Source organism: Ornithorhynchus anatinus, chromosome 3 (assembly GCF_004115215.2).
Source record: "Ornithorhynchus anatinus isolate Pmale09 chromosome 3, mOrnAna1.pri.v4, whole genome shotgun sequence".
In the NCBI taxonomy this organism is placed as follows: domain Eukaryota; kingdom Metazoa; phylum Chordata; class Mammalia; order Monotremata; family Ornithorhynchidae; genus Ornithorhynchus; species Ornithorhynchus anatinus.
Window position 1 is genome coordinate 135,923,114 of NC_041730.1, and position 13,707 is coordinate 135,936,820.

Below are 13,707 nucleotides of genomic sequence, written 5' to 3' on the forward strand. Positions count from 1 at the left end.
GGGTCACACAGCGGACACTTGGCAGAGCCAGGATGAGAACCTTCTGACTCCCAGGCCCGGGCTCTATCCATTTGTCCATGCTGATTCTCCTCACGGCCAAGACTGCCTGGGAGGATTCAGGGAGGACGTTCTAACCGGTTTGGTTCAGCCCACATATTCAGTCTGTCACCAAGTCCTCTCAGACACCTCCAGATCTGCCCCTCCCTCTCCGTCCAAACTGTTACCATGCTCTTCCAACCTCTTACCTTCTCCCACCCCTTGACTATTGCATCAGCTTCCTCGCTGACGTCCCAACCGCCTCTCTCTCCCCTCGCCAGTCCATCCACTCTGCTGCCTGGATCATTTTTCCTAAAATATCATTCGTCTCTCATCTCCCCACTCCCCCAAACCCTCCAAAGATCGCCCACCCGTCTAGGCATCTAAGAGAACTTGATTAGACTGTGAGCCCGTCAATGGGCAGGGACTGTGTCTATCTGTTGCCGATTTGTCCATTCCAAGCGCTTAGTACAGTGCTCCGCACACAGTAAGCGCTCAAAAAATACTATTGAATGAACTCCTTATCATCCGCTCAGAGGGACCTCCCTATCCCTTCATATCCGACATAGCCCTTCAGAACCCTGCTAAAATCACATCTCCTCCCAGAGGCCTTCCCTGATTAAATCCTCATTTCACATATTCATCCTCCCTCCTTCCATCTATGCACATAGGTCTGCACCCCTTAAACATTTTGATACTCACCCAAGCCCTAGAACCATACTCATTATGTCCATATCCTTGTAATAATAATAATAATTGTGTTATTTGTTAAGCTCTTACAATGTGCCAGGCACCGTACTAAACGCTGGGGTGGACACAAGCAAATCGGGTTGGACACAGTCTCTGTCCCATATAGGGCTCACAGTCTCAATCCCCATTTTACAGATGAGGGACCTGAGGCAGAGAGAAGTAAAGTGACTTGCTCAAGGTCACAGACCAGAGATGTGGCGAGCGAGGATTAGAACCCATGACCTTCTGACTTCCAGCCCTGTACTCTATCCACTACGCTGTGCTGTTTATAATCAGCTGCTTCCCCTTGCTGCGATTTATTTTAACGTCTATCTCCCCATCTAGATTGTAAACCTCTTGAGGGCAGGGATCATGTCAGTCAGGCAATCGTATTTATTGAGCGCTTACTGTGTGCAGAGCACTATACTAAACACTTGGAAAGTACAATAGAGCAATAAACACAGACTCTGTCCATAACGATCTTCCAGTGATCTTGTCTACCAAGTCTGTTGCACTGTACTTTCCCAAGCGCTTAGTATCGGGTTCTGCACACAGAAAGCAGTAAGGATAACAACAACAATAATAATAATAATATCAATCATTCTGAAATTTGTTAAGCGCTGACTATGTGCCAAGCACTATTCTATGTGCTGGAGTAGACACGGGCTAATCAGGTCAGACACAGTCTCAGTCCCACATGAGGCCCACAGTCTTAATCCGCATTTTCTAGGTGAGGTAAGCGGGGCAGAGAGAAGTTCAGCCACTTGCCCAAGGTCACATAGCAGACGTGTGGTGGAGCCGGGATTAGAACCCAGGTCCTTCTGACTCCCAGGCCTGTGCTCTTTTCCCTAGGCCATGCTGCTTAAAAATACCATGGATTGATTGATTGATTAATTAGGTTTTAATGATGGCAAAGGGAAATGGCTAATCCTTTCGGAGAGCCTTCTTTCCTCCAGAGCCTGACTTCCTTAATAATAATAATAATAATAATAATGTCGGTATTTGTTAAGCACTTATTATGTGCCGATCACTGTTCTAAGAGCTGGGGGAGATACAGGGTAATTAGGTTGTCCCACGTGAGGCTCACAGTCTTCATCCCCATTTTACAGATGAGGTCACTGAGGAACAGAGAAGTTAAGTGACTTGCCCACAGTCACACAGCTGACAGGTGGCAGAGCCGAGATTAGAACCCATGACCTTTGACTCCTAATCCCGGCCTCTTTCCACTGAGCCCGCTGCTTCCTTGCTGGGTGTTAGGTGAATCCTGAGGAGGCTTTGGCATAAGAAGAACCGTGAGGCTTTTTAAGTGCTTACTAAGTGCCAAGCTGATGAGGGATTGAGGTATTTCAAAATGAGGTATTTCGTCCTCATTTTACTGATGAGAAACTGAGGCACAGAGAAACTGAGGCACGTGGCTTGTTCAAGACAAGTAGCTTGGCCTAAGTGGAAAAAGCCCGGGTCTGGGAATCAGAGGGCCTGGGTTCTAATCCCGGCTTCTCCAATGTCTGCTGTGTGACCTTGGGTAAGTAGCTTCACTTCTGTAAATCTCGTCTGTAAAGTGGAGATTAAGATGGAGATTAAGATGGAGAAGGAGCATGGCTTTGTGGCAAGATCTCAGTGGCAAGAGCCAAGGCTTAGTCAGAGGAGGTGGGTTCTAATTCCGGCTCCCCAACCTGTCCGCTGTGTGACTTTGGGCAATCCTCTTAACTTCGCTGTGCCTCAGTTACCTCATCTGGAAAATGGGGATTAAGACTGTGAGCTCCACATGGGACAATATGATTACCTTGTATCTTCCCCAGTGTTTAGAACAGTGCTCGGTACATAGTAAGAGCTCAACAAATACCATTATTATTAATATTATTATTATTATTAGTAAGACTGGGAGCCCCATGTGGGAAAGGGAGTGTGCTCAACCTGATTAGCTTGTATCTTTCCCCAGCATTTAGTACAGTGCAGGCAAACACTAAGCGCTTAACAGATACCATTTTTTTTAATCAATAGAAGCTAACACAGCAGGCAAGTGGTGGAACTGGGACCAGAAGCCAGGGGTCCCAGTTTCCAGACGGTGCCCTTTCCACCAGACCTCACCGGGCCCTACTGTGGGCGCAGAACTTGTTTGGACGCTTGGCAATGACCGTCTCCCTATTAGTAGAAGGGGCATCTGAAATCAGCCATTTCTCAGCTGGAAGATGGGCCGGGAAAAGCAGCACGACGGCGGAAAGAGCGCAGAATTTGGAGTGAGAAGGACCTGAGTTCTAGTCCCTGCTCCACCACTTGTCTGCCGTGTGACCTCGGGCAAGTCACTTCATTTTGCCGTGCCTCAGTTACCTCATCTGGAAAATGGGGATTAAGAAAAGTGGGACAGGGACTGTGTCCAAACCGAATGACCTCGTAACTACCCCAGGGCTTAGTACAGTTCCTGGCACAGAACAAGCACTTAACAAATATCACAATTATTATTACTGTTATTATTATTCATTGGAAAACCCTGGGGGTCTGGGCGGCGGTGCGGGGAGGGAGAACTGGGGGTGCTCACTGATCGGAGACACAGCAATGGGGAAGGCTCCCCCAACGGCCCTGTTAGGTCGCATCTTATTTCACAGCGCTTGCAGCGACAGTCGATTGATTTGTTTTGTCACCCGGCTAAGCTGACCCGATTTCTCCCAGAGCTCAAGGCAGCTGAGCCTGATGATTTAGCGACCAAAAGGCGATTTGTTCTTCTGTCTGCCGGCGGCGAGACACGGCCTCCCATAAGTCAACGCTCTGTAACTTTTTATGGTGTTTATCTAAGCAGTGAGCTCTTTCATTCATTCACTCAATTGTATTTATCGAGCGCTCTGTGCAGAGCACTGTACTAAGCGCTTGATAATGATGGTATTTGTTAAGCTCTTACTATGGGCCAAGCACTGTTCCAAGTGCTGAGGTAGCTACAAAGTAATCAGGTTGTCCCACGTAGGTAACTGAGGCACAGAGAAGTGAAGTGACTTGCCCAAAGTCACACAGCTGACAAGTGGCAGAGCCGGGATTAGAACCCAAGACTTTTGACTCCAAAGCCGGTGCTCTTTTCACTAAGTCATGCTGCTTCTCATCACTGGAGGAGATACAAAGTAATCAGTGAATCAATCCATCAGTCAAGCAGCAAGGTGTAGAGGATAGAACCCGGGCCTGGGAGTCAGAAGGTCCTGGGTTCTAATCCCGGCTCCGCCATTTGTCTGCTGTGTGACCTTGGGCAAGTAGCTTCCCTTCTCTGGGCCTTAGTTCCCTCATCGGGAAAATGAGGATGAAGACTGCCAGCTCTATGTGGGACAGGGATTTTCTTCTATCCACTCCAGTGCTTAATAATAATAATGTTGGTATTTGTTAAGCGCTCACTATGTGCAGAGCATTGTTCTAAGCACTGGGGTAGATACAGGGTAATCAGGTTGTCCCACGTGAGACTCACAGTTAATCCCCATTTTACAGATAAGATAACTGAGGCACAGAGAAGTGAAGTGACTTGGCCACAGTCACACAGCTGACAAGTGGCAGAGCAGGATTCGAACCCATGACCTCTGACTCCCAAGCCCGGGCTCTTTCCCCTGAACCACGCTGCTGCTCTAGTGTAGCAGCCGGCACATACTAAGTACTTCACAAATACCATTATTATTATTATCAGTGGTTGTCGAGGGCTTACGACGTGCTCAACATTGTACTAAACACGCGGCACTGCATCAACTCTTCAGATGCATCTCGCAGAGCTGAAAAACAGAGGAGAGGAGGGGGTGGCTAGCAGGGGGAATGGGAAGAAAAGGAAGCAGCGTGGCTCAGTGGGAAGAGCCCGGGCTTGGTAGTCAGAGGTCATGGGTTCGAATCCCGGCTCTGCCACTTGTCAGCTGTGTGACCGTGGGCAAGTCACTTCACTGCTCTGGGCCTCAGTTCCCTCATCTGTAAAATGGAGATGAAGACTGTGAGCCTCACGTGGGACAACTTGATTACCCTGTATCTCCCCCAGCGCTTAGAACAGTGCTCTGCACATAGGAAGCGCTTAACAAGTACCAACATCTGGCAGGAGAGGTCAGCGTCTTGAAGCCGGGGGTGGCTAATGCTTCCGGGGAAGGGGGTGGTCGTCGGGGCCGAAGGCAGCTGGGCGGTGGAGGAGGATTAGGATGGAGTAGAGGCCGATGGATTTGGCCAGAAGGAGGTCAACGGTGACCTCGGAGAGGGCGTCATCGGTGACCTTCGAGAGGGCGGTTTAGGGGACGGAAGCCGGAGTGGAGGGGATCGAGGAGAGAACTGAAGGAGAGGAACTTGAGACAGCGGGCGGAGACGGCTCGCTCAAGGAGTTTGGAGGGGCAAGGTAGGAGGGAGTTGGGGAGATAAGTGGAGGGAGCCGGGGGGTCAAAGGAGGATTTCTGTAGAATAGGGGAGACAAGGGTATGTTTGAAAGCAGTGGGGAAGAAGCCATTAGACAACAGACAGTTGAAGATGGCGGTCAGGAAGAGAAGAAGGGAAGGGGCAAGTGTTTTGATGAGGCATAGAGTAATGGGATCCGATGCACAGGTGGAGTGGGTGGATTATAATCGATGCTTAGAATTCCTTAACTCCCATTCTCTCCTAGACCCCCTCCGATCTGGCTTCCGTCCCCTCCGCTCTACCGAGACTGCTCTCTCTAAGGTCACCCGTGACCTCCTGCTTGCCAGATCCAATGGCTCCTACTCCATTCTGATCCTCCTTGACCTCTCCGCTGCCTTTGACACGGTCGACCGTCCCCTCCTCCTCCATACCTTATCTCGCCTCGGCTTCACGGACTCCGTCCTCTCCCGGTTCTCCTCTCACCTCTCCGGCCGGTCATTCTCGGTCTCCTTCGCCGGAGCCTCCTCCCCCTCCCATCCTTTAACTGTCGGAATTCCTCGAGGGTCAGTTCTCGGCCCTCTTCTGTTCTCCATTTACACTCACTCCCTCGGTGAACTCATCCGCTCTCACGGCTTTGACTACCATCTCTACGCGGATGACACGCAGATCTACATCTCCGCCCCCGTCCTCTCCCCCTCCCTTCGGGCTCGCATCTCCTCCCGCCTCCGGGACGTCTCCACCTGGATGTCGGTCCGCCACCTAAAACTCGACGTGAGCGAGACTGAGCTCCTCATCTTCCCTCCCGAACCCGGTCCTCTCCCAGACTTCCCTATCGCCGTGGATGGCACGACCATCCTTCCCGTCTCTCGGGCCCGCGATCTCGGTGTCATCCTTGACTCGTCTCTCTCGTTCACCCCACGCGTCCTATCCGTTACCAAGACCTGCCGGTTTCACCTCTACGATATCGCCAAGATCCGCCCTTTCCTCTCCACCCAGACGGCTACCTTACCGCTACGGGCTCTCGTCATATCCCGGCTAGACTACCGTGTCGGCCTTCTCTCGGACCTCCCTTCCTCCTCTCTCGCCCCGCTCCGGTCTATTCTTCACTCCGGCTGCCCGGCTCATCTTCCCGCAGAAACGATCTGGGCCCGTCACTCCCCTTCTTAAACACCTCCAGTGGTTGCCTATCGACCTCCGCTCCGAACAAAAACTCCTCACTCTAGGCTTCGAGGCTCTCCGTCACCTCGCCCCTTCCTACCTCTCCTCCCTTCTCTCTTTCCACCGCCCACCCCGCACGCTCCGCTCCTCCGCCGCCCGCCTCCTCGCCGTCCCTCGGTCTCGCCCGTCCCGCCATCGACCCCCGGGTCGCATCCTCCCGCGGTCCCGGAACGCCCTCCCTCCTCACCTCCGCCAAACTGATTCTCTTCCCCTCTTCGAAACCCTACTTAAAACTCACCTCCTCCGAGAGGCCTTCCCAGACTGAGCTCCTCTTCTCCCTCTACTCCCTCTGCCATCCCCCCTTCACCTCTCCGCAGCTAAACCCTCTTTTTCTCCTTTTCCCTCTGCTCCTCCACCTCTCCCTTCCCATCCCCACAGCACCGTACTCGTCCGCTCGACTGTATATACTTTTGTTACCCCATTTATTTTGTTAATGAATTGTACATCGCCTCGATTCTATTCAGTCGCCATCGGTTTTTACGAGACGTTCTTCCCCTCGACTCTATTCATCACCATCGTTCTCGTCTGTCCGTCTCCCCCGATCAGACCGTAAGCCCGTCAGACGGCAGGGACCGTCTCTATCTGTTGCCGACCTGTTCATCCCAAGCGCTTAGTACAGTGCTCTGCACATAGTAAGCGCTCAATAAATACTATTGAATGAATGAATGAATGAATGAATTCGGAGAGAAGGCAGGAGATCTCCTCTTGAAATACAGCTGGGAAGGATGGGAAAGTTGACGAAGAAGCAGGAGGACGGAGGGACTGGAGAGGGGCAGGGGAGATTTAAGGCAATCACACCCGATAGAGTCGATTTTCTCAATAAAGTAGGAAGGCAGGTCATTTGGGGCAAAGGAAAGGGGAGGCAGGGCGACCCCAGGGTGTGAGAAGGAAGTTAAAATCTGGAACAACTGGTGAGGACGATGAGGATGGCCGTCAAGAAGGTTGGAGAAATAATTTTGCCGGGCAAAGGAGAGGGCAGAGTTAGAGCAGGCAAGGATGAACCTGAGTTGGATGAGGTGGGCCTGATGTCTAGATTTCCGCCAGCAGCGCTCTGTGGCTCGTGCACAGGAGCGAGGAGGACTATGGAGGTGATCCAGGACTGTGAGTTAGTGGTACGAGTAGCAGCGGGGCTCAGTGGAAAGAGCCCGGGCTTAGGAAACAGAGGTCAGGGGTTCTAATCCCGGTTCCGCCACCTGTCAGCTGTGTGACTTTGGGCAAGTCACTTCACTTCTCGGTGCCTCAGTTACCTCATCTGTAAAATGGGGATGTAGACTATAAACCCCACGTGGGACAACCTGATAACCTTGTATCTACCCCAGTGCTTAGAACAGTGCTTGGCACCTAGTTAGTGCTTAACAAATGCCATCATTCATTCATTCACCTGGGACAACCTGAATACCTTATATTCCCCCACACCTGGAACAGTTCTTGGCACTTAGTAAGCACTTAACAAATGCCATTATTATTATTATTATTATTATTATTATTATTATTAATAAGTTATTTAAGTCACAGGGTAAGCGCTCATTTAAGTGCTCATAGTAAGCGCTTGACAAATACCATAATAAAAAGACAGTAAGTTTTCCCTTTCCTGTTGATTCATTCCCATCCTCAAAACTTTGTATTCGTGCATGTATATTCATCTAGACATTATACTAATGGTGTTTGTTATGTGCTTACTAGGTGCCAAGCACTGTACTAAGCACTATGATAGAGTCAAAATGATCGAGTTCAGCACAGTCAATTCTTTATTCCAAATACTCTTTTTGTAGCTATGTTCACGTCTGTCTCCCATGTTAGAGCTAAAGATAAACAGCCTGGCTTAGTGGCAAGAGCCCTGGCTGGGGAGTCAGAGGTCATGGGTTCTAATCCCAGCTCTGCCACTTGTTTGCTGTAACTTGGGCAAACACTTAATTCTCTGTGCTTCAGTTACCTCATCTGTAAAGTGGGGATGAAGACTGTGAGCCCCACATGGGGCAACCTGATTACCCTGTATCTACCCCAGTGCTTAGAACAGTGCTTGGCACCTAGTAAGTGCTTAACAAATGCCATTATTATTATTATTAACAAATACCATCATTATTATTATTATTGTGGGCAGAAGACTCTTCTTTCAGTCGTACTTTCACCTCATCTGTAAAAAGGGGATTAAGACTGAAAGGCCCACGTGGGACAACCTATCTTGTATCAACCCCAGCACTTAGAACAGTGCTTTGCATATAGTAAGAGCTTAACAAATGTCATAGTTATTATTATTAACAAATACCATCATTATTATTATTACTGTGGGCAGAAGACTCTTCTTTCAGTTATACTTTCCCAAGACCGTGAGCCCGTTATTGGGCAGGGATAGTCTCTATCTGTTGCTGAATTGTACATTCCAAGCATTTAGTACAGTGCTCTGCACATAGTAAGCGCTCAATAAATACAATTGAATGAATGAAGTGCTTACTACAGTGTATTATTCATTCATTCATACATTTAATCAAATTTATTGAGAGCTTACTATATACCCAGTGGACGCTCAGTAAATATCCTACTACTACTAAAAATAGCTTTGAACTGAAATGAAATATTTTGTCCATCCCAAGAGGAATATGGAATCTCAAACATCCAACTCTGCCACTTAACTGCCATGTGATCCGGGGCAAGTCACTTAACTTCACTCTGCCTCAGTTACCTCATCTGCCAAATGGGGATTAAGACTGTGAGCCCCATGCAGGACAAGGACCCAACCTGACCATTTGTGTCTACCCCTGTGTCTAGTACAGTGCCTGGCACATAATAAGCACTTAACAAATGCCATTAAAAATAAATAATCTTTTGAGCCTGTGTTCTTTCCATTAAGAAACAATGCTTCTCTGCCTCTCCTTCCCAGTCCCCTTTTTTTCTGGTATTTTTTATATCAATCAATCATATTTATTGAGCATTTATTATGTGCAGAGCACTGTACTAAGCACTTGGAATGTACAATTCAGCAACAGATAGAGACAATCCCCGCCCAGTGACGGGCTCACAGTCTAAAACAGGGGAGACAGCGAAGCAAAACAGAACAAAACAAAATAAGACAACGTCAACAAGATAAATAGAATCAAGGAGATATACACCTCATTAACAAAGTAAATAGGGTAATAAATACTATATACAGATGAGCACAGTGCTGAGGGGAGGGGAAGGAGAAGAGCAGAGGGTGGGTGGAGAGGGGAGGAGGGGCAGAGGGAAAGGGAGGGCTCAGTCTGGGAAGGCCTGCTGGAGGAGGTGAGCTCTCAGTAGGGCTTTGAAGAGGGGAAGAGAGTTAGTTTGGCAGAGGTGAGGAGGGAGGACGTTCTGGGACAGCGGGAGGACGTGGGCCAGGGGTCGACGGCGGGTCGGGAGAGAACGAGGGACGGTGAGGAGGTGAGTGGCAGAGGAGCGGAGCGTGCGGGGTGGGCAGTAGAGGAAGAGAAGGGAGGAGAGGTAGGAGGGGGCGAGGCGATGGAGAGCTTTGAAGCCCAGAGTGAGGAGTTTTTGTTTAGTGCGAAGGTCGATAGGCAACCACTGGAGGTTTTTAAGAAGGGGAGTGACATGCCCAGAGCGTTTCTGCAGGAAGATGATCCGGGCAGCGGAATGAAGAATAGACTGGAGCGGGGAGAGATGGGAGGAAGGGAGATCAGAGAGAAGGCCGACACAATAATCCAGCCGGGATATTATGAGAGCACGATAGCGGTTTGGATGGAGAGGAAAGGGCAGATCTTGGCCTTACTGTGAAGGTGAGACCGGTAGGTGTTGGTGACAGATTGGATGTGTGGGGTGAATGAGAGAGCTGAGTCAAAGATGACACCAAGGTTGCGGGCCTGTGTGACGGGAAGGATGGTCGTACCGTCCACAGTGATGGGGAAGTCATGGAGAGGACAGGGTTTGGGAGGGAAGATGAGGAGCTCAGTTTTGGACATGTTGAGTTTTAGGTGGCGGGTAGACATCCAGGTGGAGACGTCCCGGAGGCAGGAGGAGATACAAGCCTGGAGGGAGGGGGAGAGAACCGGGGAGGAGATGGAGATTTGAGTGTCATCCTTGGGTCTGGCATCCATAGACTCCAAGAATGGGAATTTATACCTGGCGATAGTTCTGCTCCATTTGCCCTTTAGGAATCAACTGCAATTTCCACTGACCACAGTCTTCAACAATTCATGATTAGCAGTATAGTCCAGTGGTTTGGGATTCGGGTGTCTTGGGTTCCAATCCCAACTCTGTCCTTCGTGTACTCTATGATGTTGAGCAAGTCCCTTTAACCTCTCTGGGCCTGATTTCCTCACCTGTAAAACGGGGGCCATCAAAACTGCCCCTACCTCATAATAGTAATAATAACAATTGTGGTATTTTTAAAGCACTTACTAAGTGACAAGCACTGTTTCGAGCGCTGGGGTAGATACAGCGTAATCAGATTGTACCACGTAGGGCTCACAGTCTTAATCTCCACTTTACAGATGACATAATTTAGGCCCAGAGAATTTAAGTGGCTTGCTCAAGGTCACACAGCTGACAAGCGTTGGAGCCATAATTAGAACCCACATCCTCTGACTTCCAAGCCCATGCTCTTCCCACTGAGCAACCTGAGGAAAAAATGAACAAAGATATGGAAAGTGCTAAGTAAAATCACAATGCTTTCTCCCCCCGTTTAGACTGAGCCCATCTTTGGGCAGGGATTGCCTCTGTTGCCCAATTGTACATGTCAAGTGCTTAGTACAGTGCTCTGCACATAGTAAGTGCTCAATAAATACTACTGAATGAATATTACTCTTATAGAAAAGGGCAGGCAAGCAGGCTCCGGTCTGATTTTGGTTCATCACCAGCTCTCCCCTACCACCCGAAGGCAACTCCATTCCAACCCTCGCCCACCTTCCCAAATCTCCTCCTCCTCCCCGAAGACTGCCATCCTGGCATCCAGGCTCTCCTCCGCGTCCCCAAGGACCAGCTTAGGAAGGGAGGGAATTTGAAGGAACGTCCTTCACTCTCCATATTAAGGAGAGGAAGGTAATGTAGGATCAGTGCTCATTTTGGGTTCAATTAAAGCCCACAGAGCTTCCCTTCGGGAGACAAGTCCCTCAAAGTCAAGACCGGGCCTCCAACCAGCAAATCATAAACACTTACAACACTTAAAAGTACTAACCGTGGTATTCGTTAAGCCGGGCACTCTACTAACTGCTGGGATAGATACTAGATAATTAAATTGGACATAATTGCTGTCCTACATGGGGCTCGCAGTCTAATTAGGAGGAAGAACAGGTTTTGAACGCCCTCTTGCCCTGCACCCCCACAGCCCCAGCGGTTGGAGAACAGCAGCCATAGCCTGGCATCTCTAGACTCTAAGCTTCTTGTGGGTGGGAATGTATCTGTTTATGGTCAGACTGTACTCTCCCAAGCTTTAGTACAGTCTCTGCATACAGTAAGCGCTCAATAAATACGATCGAATGAATGATTTAATGAATACCGCCACTATTAAAGCTTGGGGAGACCGGGCGATAGCCCCTGGAGTGCTCGCTATGGCCATGGCCATCTTGTGGACTCCGAGCCCACAGGAGCCCCAGATTCTGCTCCTTCCTACTGACCAGTTTTCATTTTATGAATTTTTTCTTGTCTATGTTATTTTATATTTTTTAACCTTAATAAAATCATATTAATACAATCACTCATCCTATCCCACCTAGATTACTGAACCTCCCTCCTTGCTGACCTCCCAACCTCCTGTCGCTCCCCACACCAGTCCAGGCTTCGCTCCACTCCCCGAATCATCTTTCTACAAAAACGGTCAGGACATAACATCCTGACATATCATCCTGACATATCATCACGCTGAGAAGCAGCGTGGCTCACTGGAAAGAGCACGGGCTTTGGAGTCAGAGGTCATGGGTTCGAACCCCGGCTCTGCCACTTGCCAACTGTGTGACTTTGGGCAAGTCACTTAACTTCTCGGTGCCTCAGTTCCCTCATCTGTAAAATGGGGATTAAGACTGTGAGCCCCACGTGGGACAACCTGATTCCCCTATGTCTACCCCAGCGCTTAGATCAGTGCTTGGCACATAGTAAGCGCTTAACAAATACCAACATTATTATTATTATTATCATCACCCTCCTCAAAATCCTCCAGTGGTTGCCTATCCATCCCCGTATCAAACAAAAACTCCTCACCCTTGGCTTTAGAGCTCTCCACCTCCTTGCCCCCTCCTACCTCACCTCGCTTCTCTCCTTCTACTACCCAGCCTGCACACTTTGGTCCTCTGGTGCCGCTAACCTTCTCACTGGGCCTCCATCTGTCTCGCCACCGACCCCTCGCCCATGTCCTGCCCCTAGCATGGAATGCCCTCCCTCCTCAAATCCAACAGACTCTTCCCCCCTTCAAAGCCTTACTGAGGGCCCATCTCCTCCGAGAGGCCTTCCCGATCTAAACTCCGCTTTTCCTCATCTCCCCCTCCCTCTGTTCCCCCCGACTCGCTCCCTTTGCTCTTCCCCTCCCCTTCCCAGCCCCACAGCACTCGTGTACATATCTGCAATTTAAATTATTTATATCGATGTCTCTTTCCCCCGCCTCAAGACTGTGAGCTCGTTGTGGGAAGGGAATGTGTCTGTTTATTCTTAGATTGTACTCTGCCAAGCGTTAGTACAGTGCTCTGCACACAGTAAGCGCTTAATAAATACGACTGAATGAATGAATGAATCTTTCCTTATGTGTCTGTCACGGTTTCCTCTCCCTACCTTATTTTTAAAATAAGAGCCCCTCGAGGGCTAGGAACTGAGTCAGTCAGGCAGTGAATCGCATTTATTGAGTGCATACTGTGGGCAGAGTAAAAAAAAAATTAAAAAAATGGTGGTATTTGTTAAGCGCTAACTATGTGCAAAACACTGTTCTAAGTGCTGGGGGTTACAAGGTGATCAGTTTGTCCCACCTGGGGCTCACAGTTTTTATCCCCATTTTACAGATGAGGTAACTGAGGCCCAGAGAAGTTAAGTGACTTGCCCAAAGTCACACAGCAGGCAAGAGGCGGAGCCGGGATTAGAACCCATGACCTCTGACTCCCAAGCCCGGACTCTTTCCACTGAGCCACGGACAGTGCTAAGTGCTTAGGGGAATACAACAGACACAATCTCTGCCCACAACGAGTTTAATTCTCACCTGTGAGTTCTTTCCCAGCGTTTAGTACAGTGCTCTGCACACAGTAACAAAGATCGCTACAACTGCTATAACTATTACTAATAATAATGGTGGTATTTGTTAAGCACTTACTATGTGCAAGGCACCGTTCTAAGTGCTGAGGGGGATATAAGGTGATCAGGTTGGCCCACGTGGGGCTCACAGTCTGAATCCCCATTTTCCAGATGAGGTCACTGAGACCTAGAGAAGGGAAGCGACTTGCCCCA